Source organism: Harpia harpyja, chromosome 1 (genome assembly GCF_026419915.1).
Source record: "Harpia harpyja isolate bHarHar1 chromosome 1, bHarHar1 primary haplotype, whole genome shotgun sequence".
Taxonomy (NCBI): domain Eukaryota; kingdom Metazoa; phylum Chordata; class Aves; order Accipitriformes; family Accipitridae; genus Harpia; species Harpia harpyja.
The window spans coordinates 89,988,059-89,998,376 of record NC_068940.1 but is presented as its reverse complement, the minus strand read 5'-3'; positions in this window follow the sequence as shown (position 1 = coordinate 89,998,376).

The following is a 10,318-nucleotide window of genomic DNA, read 5'->3' as shown; positions in this document are numbered from 1 at the left end:
AAATAAAACTCTTGATTTGCAGTCCAAGCATCAGCCTGAAAGGAACTTAATTACATTAACTACAAAATGTTTATTCCAAGATTATTATTTTTTTAATTTTATGATTCTGGTATTTTGAGTTATAACATAGAGTTAAATTTACTCTACAAAGACTGATTTTAAATTCTCCTGTGAAAAGGATTAGAAAATTAAAAAATAGTTATGCTACAATGACTTTATGATAATGGGTGATGGTGAAGAATTTGAGTGCATTACACAGACATCTGCTTTGCAAAACAAAAAAAATTACCAAGGTGGTCTCAATGACACTCCAAATGCTACTGTTATGTGGCTTATTTCTTCTGTCCACCCTGTAAAAACAGGTCTAGAAACTGTATCATCACTAACAACATCTATTGCAGCTGTCAAAAAAGGAAAAAAAAGGACAGGCAAAGGAATTACAGTCCATACAGAAGGGAACTTAGGAACACAGGACTGGGCAATTGTTTCTGGGGAATTGGAGACAACTGCATAAAAAACCTGCTTTCATAAGTTGATCTGAAAACATTTTAAATTAAAGTGACAGGAAACTCATCAGGGGAAAGTCAAGGGACATTGGAGGTTAAAGAGACCAGTTTTTGTCTTTTTGGTCCTTACCCACACAGCCACATTAGCCATAAGGCACAATAACTTGTCAGCTTCTCAGCTGCACAATTACTTTTAAGCTGTTCCATTTATACGTAATTTGATTTATGAAGCAGATCATGCAATTAATACAAGGAACAAAAAATCATCACTAAAGAAGATGATGCTTCTGCTGCCCCTGAACTGACAAAACAGCCACCACCATGGGAGGTGGGAGACCCACTCTTCACCCTGTATGCTTAGCACAACAAGCTAAGTGCTCACAGAAGGCAAATTTTATTTTGGATGGATTTAAAAAAAAAATGTAGTTTATATTTCTTCATTTCCCCGTCAGCTGTCAGCTGTGCCTTGCGGAAATGAGTAACCATTTCTGATATTGGGCACTACAGAGATCTTAGTAGTTGGTGAAGTAGTTTTCATCTAGCTTTTATACTGGCTCTATACAGCACCGGAAAGTTCACTTTGCACTTGATATCTTCTGGCTCAGCTTCACCACTCTGCATTTTGTAAAGGTGTTGACTGTGTATTAGGTTTGATTTGTCTTTAGTAAAGTAATTCTAGTATCATGCAAAAGTAATACAGTGGAGAATTGTGTCTGTTTTATATTCAGGTGCCTTTGAGAAGGACCTGTACTTACAATTATCTCTTTTCACAATAGTACAAATGTGTAAGAAAGTAAGAGCTTCACCATCAGTGACCCAGGAACACAAGGAACAGAGATGTTGGCAATTCAGGTGTGTGAGAGACTGAGAGACTGAAAGAGTTAATGTCTCAAACATTGTGGTGGGGCAAGTTCTGCTTAAAGACAAACCCTGCACAGCAAGGAACCAAGGTGAAAAGCCCATCAGCTCAGACGTCAGCAACAGGAGGGGGAGGGCATGCTGGAGGGTGCGCAGCTCCCTGTTCTGATAAGCTGTTCTGATACAAAGATCAAACAATGACCGTGTCTGCAGGGAAGGAGAAGTTACTCCACAAACGACCCCCAAGCCCAAAGGATCTGAAGCCCTGGGTGCGCAAGCCCACTGGGACTGGTCACCTTGGTTGACTGGACACCTTGGCTGACTGAACCAATGCTGGACCCAGAAACGGTGAAATCTTTCTCTCTTCCTTTCTCTCTTCCTTTCTCTCTTTCTGTCGCCTTCTCTCTTTCCTTCTCCACAATCCCTACAGCTCATCTGTTTCAAGATATAAACCGTTGACCAAGTCTGAGACTAAGAGTGGATCCAGCCACCCCTAGACCCTTCTCTGAGGAGGAGTCTGGAAAGCAAAGGGGTCTGCTCTCAACCTCGTGACTCAACGGGAGGGATCTCCTTATTCCCTGAATTGATGTATATGGTTACACGGTTTACAGAAGTAGTCTTATGCCAATTCCTGTTGTGAGAAACCCTGCCACCTACTACCACGCCTCCCCAGTTCAGCTTGCTTCTGTCATAAATAAAATCTTTAACTGATCGTTTGGTGTCGTTTCACCTTAATTTAGCCCGAGGGAATTTCGAATTAAACACGACTCCCTGGTCTGTCCAGTCTGGGTCGTGACAAGGTGCTGCACACTTCCTGGCTTAATCCAGACTTAAAAGTTAGTTTTAACAGCTTGAAAATGTAATATCTTTTTGCTTTTTGTAAAGGAAGTGAGGACTGTTTTTGTGCTTTCAGTAATCATCAGTATATCTTCAGCATCCAATACAAATTCAGAGAATCCAGCATATTGTTTTGATCACAGATAAAGTAAAATGATACAATTTGTATCTGAAAATTTTCTAAAATGTGTATTTCTAGATTTCTGAGACTAAGAAAGTAAAAGGGAGAGAGTGAAAGAGATTATGTTACTAATTTGGGGAAGCAAATCCCCATGTTGCAGAATGACCCTTTGTATCCCATCTATTTAAAAACCTCATGGAAATGCTTTATGAATCTAACTTCTTTTCAATAGGCAAACCTGGTCATCTATTGAAGGTAAACAACTCATTTTCTTTGGAACACAATTATTCCAGAAAAATCTTTCATCAAAAAATGTAATCCAGAGTGATAAATCATTTAGAACAATAAAATCACTCGCATGAACAAACACAGCGTCTGTCAGTAATTGTGCTTGCTTGCCCTAGGCATAAGTTTGTACATATGGGAAGTGATAATACTTGTGGTTACAGTTCCCAGTACCACGTTTTCCTTTCCCAGTTCACACTTACTCATAGCTATGCTTATCCAGCAGCAGTTACATAAGATGCAATTCCAAACATTTATAATCCACCTCTTGCAAACAATAAACCGCATCAAATTAGCCCCTGATGTGCTTTTTGTACTAGCCCTTGAAAGCAGAGAATGTTACTTTCCTCAGTACATTTGTTTTTCCTTTTTTTAAACCTCCTCTGTGGGACAGGCTTCTTGCTCTTCTCAGTGGAATCCTGTCCCCATCTACACACCTAGTGCTATGCCTAATTACTACAACGAAAATTCAGTGTGTAACTTAACTTGAAAGGTAACAGCAACAAATCATTTACTTCCTCATCAACATTTCATAATTATTATGTATAACTTTCCTTTTACTGCCATTTCCACATCCTTGAAATAGTAATTTTCACTTCACCACATTTCTTTAAAATTTGCAGCAAGCGGGAGATGTTCAGGCCCTCAAATCTTACTGGTAGTCAACATGAGATACTATTAACTCAGAAGGTTTGCCTCTGCAGTCCTTGTGCCAGGTTCAACCAGCAGGTAGGTTCGACCAACCTGATCATTCTGAAAGTGTTTTTTTGATTGACAATTGTTTTCAGCGAACAAAAATTCATATTCCGTTTTGCATAGCCACCTTTGAGAGATGATAGAGGTATAACAGCATGTTAGGAAAAAGAACATCTGCTTAATGTCAAAGTAGTACCTGCTCACTTGGCAAAGACTGTCATTAGTGTCATCAGCAGATGAAGCCACTACTCTGTCCTCTCAGCTGTGTTAAATGATAGGAACCAAAACCAGAGGGCTGAGGCATCAGCAGGGGGTGGCACATGGAGCAGAAGGATTAGCAGGAAACGTATATGTGCATTAGAAAAGATGCCATGGAAGTTTTGCTACCACAAAACAAAACAAAACAAATTAGTCTATCATAATCCTTTCTGTTGACTTGAAATAGACTTGAAAAAAATTCCACAACTTACATTGGATTTCAGTTTAAGCACAAACTTACTGTCTTTTTTTCCAAACCAAAATGCAACTAGGGCACTAGTTAGAATGGAAATATAAATGATTACTTAGCTCAGGTCTGATCTTACAGAGTCAGCAAAAATAAGCAAAGTAAGATCAGGACCTTAACCATGGGGGAAAAAAAAGCAAGTATAATATGCATGTCTCTGTTATATAAAATCTAGAGCACTTGTATTGGTTTAGTAGGTTGTATTATGCTCCGTTCATGCTTGTATTTAAGGAAAAAGAATAACAAAGTATTTCAATTTAGCATGCAAAGATTACAAGAAACTGAAAAAAGACATAAAGCCTGAAAGAAAGCAGGGTTGCCTGTGGGCTCTGTTACCAACCTGGATGACAGGCATTTGAAAATATGTTGCTTGGTCATTTTAACATTATGCTATGAAAAATCCTCCCTGTGCAGCAAGACATATTATTTATACCGCTTTTTCCTGCGAATACTGTTATCTGCTCTTCCTTATCCCAAAACTCACTGCAAGCCCAATACTCTGCATCGTATTCAAAACCCCAAACACTTGGGTTTTGCATATAAGACCATGGTATTATTTGCGCTCTTGATTTAAATATTAAAGAATTGAGGGTTTTTTTATTTTAGATTCTTATATTAAAGCAAAATTGATTCACGATTTACAGTTGAAAAGCCTCTAGCAGCATATAATGACATGAATTAATGTGATGTTTTGCTGACCTGGAATCATCACGTATTCCTGGGTACTCCACATATCACTGAGTATTAACCTAATTATCATTAAGGTTTCTTACTTAAATTTCCGTTAATTACATTTTATATAAATGAAAATATTAAAAGCTCATATAAAATTACAAATGCTTATGACAGCCTTTCATTTAGAGCCCTTCAAAACCGCAATTACCATGTTGAGCAAACTTCTGTTAGGAATGCCATCTTGTGGTTAAAAGCTGTATATAACAACGATTCGAGGTCATTTTAACTAAATTTTTACTTGCAAAATACTGTTTTTGCAGAAATGAGCTATTCATGTATGACCTTTCAGAACTGTATAGTATTCTTTTATTAACCATTCTGGATGAAAACAACTGTCAATATGGCTTTCCCATCCTCATCTGTATACAATGCTGATTAATTATACAGGGAGCACTAGTTTCATTAGGAGATGGAATGCATTTATTAGCATGTTAAACAGAATCAGCTTGCCACATGCACTTAGTAAAAAAGTCCACTAAATGCCTACTCTATTTAGACATAATTTAGTGAATTAGCCTAAAATGTATAGAAAATACATTTTTCTCAAAATGTGTTTCTAGAGCAGAACCCTATGAGCACACTTTACCTTCTCTAAGCTTTATGGAGCATCTTCGGTTGGCATATAAAAGGTCAAGTTTAAGTATAAAAAGGAAACGTTGGCTTTTTCAATTTGTCTTATATAGATCTTATTATGAGCTGAAAGAGAATTGAAAATGGCCATTGGATTGCAACTTTCTCATGAAAGCAGAGAGAAATGCCAGGTAAACAAGAATGGAAAGAAAGCATCCAAAAGCATCTAATAAACTTTGAAAGATCTCTAACTTTTAAAAGCTTCAAAAAATAAATAATAATTAGCTACATTCAATACAGCTGACATTTGCATAGGCACTTTCCTCCTGTGTATGTTCACCTCATTTTCATAATGAAAGTATGTATTGCCCAAACCATCACAACACATACTGTATAATGAAATTTAAAACTAATGAGCCGTTTCCTAATAGCCATGAGTCAAGTCAGGGTTTGCATTAGTAGTCCATTTGCAATTCTCTAGAGACAGAAAGAACAAGGCTAAACATACCCAGTAGCCTATTTAGCGCACAACTTGTTCTGTGTACTGATAACTCCATAGCAGAACTGAAATGAGTTCACAGTCTCTAGCATTCCAACCTCGGTGAAATACTGTTCATACTCCTGTTAGCATGCAAGTTACTCCTGGGGCAGCCAAATAGGACTGCCGTGATTATTTAGTTTGACGTCTTGCATAACATGGATCTGTTTTGCCTGAATTAGTCCTCTTTCTATCAAATCACATCTTTTCAGGAAATCATCTAACATGTCCAGACTAGAGAAACCTTTACCATTCTGTTACATGCCTTTATCTCTTGTAACATGTCCAACTTCTACTTAGAATCACTGGATCACTCTTTCTCTGCTAGATGGAACAGACCTTTATTTGATTATCAAATTTTTGCTCCAAAGATGGTTCTTCTAGGCTAACTCTCCCTTCACTAAAGTAAGTAGATTCTGTTTATTGAGACTTTCATGCCAGTGCTTCTTTTTAATACTTTTATTGCTCTCATGACTCTTTTCTGTCCAATTTTCCAGCATTACTGGAAATTGTGACTATTGGAGTTGGGCATGGCATTCTTCCAAAAGGTTATACCAAAGTCAAATATAGACAGCAATATTACTTCCCTGACAGTATTTCCATTTCTAAACCCGAGGATCTCACTGGTCCTTTTGGCCACAAGGCATACTGAACATGCACATCATCTCCGGACACTGTGCAAAGTCAGCATTTCCTACAGCAAATTGTTCTACTTGGAAAGTATGTTCTCAAACCTCTGCTGCTAGAAACACAGGTCTACTTAGGCCACAGTGAAATGCAGATTGCTTACAGCTCCCAACCAAGTAATTCATCTTCCTCTGTTTAATTGGCTCTTTAGTATTTAAGTTTCGTGGCATCCACAGATTTGAGCAGTCATTATTTTATTTCCTTCTGTGTTCTTACTCATGGTTAAGAGCCAAATCCTGTGTGAACTCATGTATCAAACATGTTCAGTCACAGCTGAGACTTTCATTTTGAGATCTTTCAGGTTTGGCCTCAATTAGTGTCATGATGGATTTTAAATTTGGGGGTGATACACTGCACGTTTCTATAGCAATAACTTACTTAAAAGAAACTATTTGAAAATCTAAGGGTATTCCAAATACCTGTGATGAAATACCTAAATAAAATGCTAGAGCAACAATTCCTGTGCTATGTAAATGATTTTGTGAAGTTTGAGATACACTTTCTATGAAAAATGTGTTTCTATGTTGCACAGGGAAAATACCGTGGTTTCTCTACTTGGTTAAATTTTATAAGATATTGCAAATAAGCAAGTAAATCAGGTGTTTTCTTAATTCTGCTGAATAATTTTCCTATTAAACATTTTATTTCCTGTGCTGTCAAGAAAGTAGCTAGAGACCACCTTAAACAGTTACCAGGGAGTAAAGTCTTCTCGAGTAAAAGGCACAAACAGCCTCGATCTACCTCCATGCTGGGAGATCTTCAAAAGTTTTACCTAAGTTGGAGAGCAAGACCAAGATTGATGTCTTGTAGATTGCTGTGTTCTGAAAAATTGTTGAAGCAACAGCTTCCCAGTTCTGGTAAGCGTGCTGAGCACATTTATGACTACTGTGAAAAAACACAGTAACATTTAAATCTTCCTCAAGCTGCTAATATATGTTCAGAATTAACTGCTTGTTCACAGTAATTCACTGAAATTAACTACTCATTTCTTATTGCTGTTTCAACCATTGAAGTAATTTTTAAGCCTGTGATCCTGAAATCATATTCCAAGTGAACCAAAGTTGCTCTGCAACTGTTAACAGACAACCAGCTCATCCCTCCACTGAACTAAGCATGAATAAGAAAGATTAAACTGTCAGAGATTTCCTTTTCCATATTAATTCCTCAGAATACAGACCTTCCATGCAGCACCAGACATGTCTGTGGTGCAACGTAAACAGAGTGTTTAGACATTTGCTATTTTTGATGTGGATTTATTTTTTTATACATACTTTCCTTACAGGATGACGCAACTTACCTCACATCTGTCAATCTCCGCAAAGTGAATTACTAGATCATTTACTATACACCTAACTTTCAAGTAAACACAGGACAGAACATCTCTTTCAAGATTTGAGAATATCAAATTCTGAAACCACTTCTTTTAGTGGATTTTCTTTATATCACATTGATAAGGATTTATGAACATATTTGCAAAGCAAGTGCTACAGAGTGGATCCTGCAGTATTTATTTAGAAAAAATATAGTGGATACAAATGACTAATGCATGTTTCAGGCATGCCAAACATGATATACGTAGCAACAATGTGTGTTGATGTCCTTGAAGAGCTAAGCTGACCCCTTGAAAAACAAGACTCTTCCCTTCAGAGTTCCATCTGCTAAAATATTCCATCACCTCAAAAACATAAATAGTAATTCTTTCTAAATTGTAAGATACTAAGAAAACAGAATTATCTTCTGAAGTCATCCCTTTCTGCTCTATTCACCCTTTACCTCAAACCACCCTCTGTCACGCCGAGAAGCAGGACTGTGACTAAAGGCAAGTAATGAACAGCTGTAAGTCTGTAAGCAAAACGAAGTATTTTTCATATCAACATTCTTATAATAAAAAGTGTAAATATAGACATTACAGTTGTCCTTACATTTGTTGCATTTGTCCTCAAGGTTTTTCATGTAGTATTAGTCTTCAGCAAAGATTTATCTATATGGAAGAATAATAGGTTAACTAAAGCTATGCTATTACTCCAAGTCAATAAAGCTAGTGGAAATGTGTATATATGCATGCTCACACCCTCTGTTAACCTGGCTTATATTGATTTAGACCCAACATCCTACCTTTAGACAAACAGGAGCAAACTGTGTATACACCATGCCTAAATGGCTTAAAGAATCCTGCTAACTATCACAATGTAGATTTGCTTTTGTGTATCATTAGCACACCATTTTTGCCTTAAGAATAGAAAATAGCGCACGACAACGTTCAGTGTGCACAATGTCTGCTAACGACAAAAAAACGGCACTCGTGTCCACTCTTAATCATTAATTCCCTTTGAATCTTTCATAATACTGATAGTGGGGAAAAAAAAGTACAATAACAGTAGCACAATGTTTGTTGAACCACAATATTTTACTGACTGACATTGAGAAAAGCTGGACTGGGAAGGCAGAAGGATTGCTTCCCTCACTATCCTATGCACCCACAGTCAGCTATACTGAGTACACCGGAAATGTTTTCTCTTCCATTCCTCCAGGCCCAGCAGGACAAGGCCAACCAGAATATTGTACATTACAGCTACCATAACACAGCATCAACACCTGGTCACAAATACTGTGCACATCCAGGATCACAACACTACTGCAGCATTTTATAGTGCCCATTACTAGAATCCACAAGCAGATGTGGTGCACAAAAATAGTTCACTGAAGTTACAAGAAAGTCCAAAAGTTAATTCATTATTTTTAAAAATTAGTAAATACTGTATTGTAAAAGCCTTTAGACATTCTGAGAAATGTACTAATACAATATGTGCTCTTTAACCACTGCCTTTATACACCCTAAGTCCAGACTGAAAGACCATAACTAAGTACAACTGCTCATTTTTTACTTATTCAATTCGTATCAACTGCTATAATGGCTCATGTGATATGAAAATAGCAACTAGAAATTTTAATAATACTTTCTCCTTCAAACTAAGCTTGAGTTACTGTCATGAACTTTGAAATATTGATTGTTTGAGTCATGCCAAAATAAATTCTCTGCTAGTTTAGTTCTGACTGTTTTATCTAATAATGAGCTAACTCAAGGTAGGACATTGGCTTCTAGCCTAATCTTGTTTAGAATCTCAGCTTTTCTCTTTTAGGTACTTTCTATGAAAACAAGCTCTTCTTGTAGATGTTTCTATAAAGTATTGTAACAGCATGTGACAAATTGCCCTATGATGTCAAATGGTATTCGGCCCCAGGGAACCAGGTACTGCAGGATTTCCACAGAGTCCTTATGCTGAAACCAATTCCTGTTCCAGTAATTCAACCCAGGCAGTTGGGTTGGTTTGAGTTTTTTTGGTTTGGCTTTTTGTTTGTTTGGTTGGTTTTTTTAAGATCTAGAATTCTGGTTTTGTACTGAGCACATGCAGAGAAAGCATTACATTTTTTTCCACTTGGAACTACCGTGAGAATCAGACTGAAACATACAGAAATACAAGGTGGATGTGCACTTATCACCTACACAAGCAATGCTTCTTTTTTGGCAATATGCTTATGCAACTTTTTCTTACAGAACATGGATTATTTTTTTTTAATTACATATTTATGGTCTTTCTCACATTGTGTCTGCAAAATGACAAAAATTCCTCTGCCCTGTGAGGAGAGACTGAATTGAGTTAGGTCTTTTCACCCTGGAGAAGAGGCTGCTCAGGGGGCACCTCATCAGTTTTCCAGTACTTAAGTGGTGGCTAGAAAGAGGAGACTCTGTCTTCACAAGGAGCCACATGGAGATGACAAGAGGAAATGAGTACAAGTTGCACTGGGAGAAGTTTCATCTTGATATAATAAAGAAATTTTTCACAGTGAGAACAGTCAATCACTGGAGCAACGTCCCCAGGGATGTGACAGTCTCCATTGCTGGAGGTTTTTAAGACATGACTGGACAGTGTGCTAGATAATCTCATCTAGGCTCCCTTTCCCATGAAAGGTTGGACCAG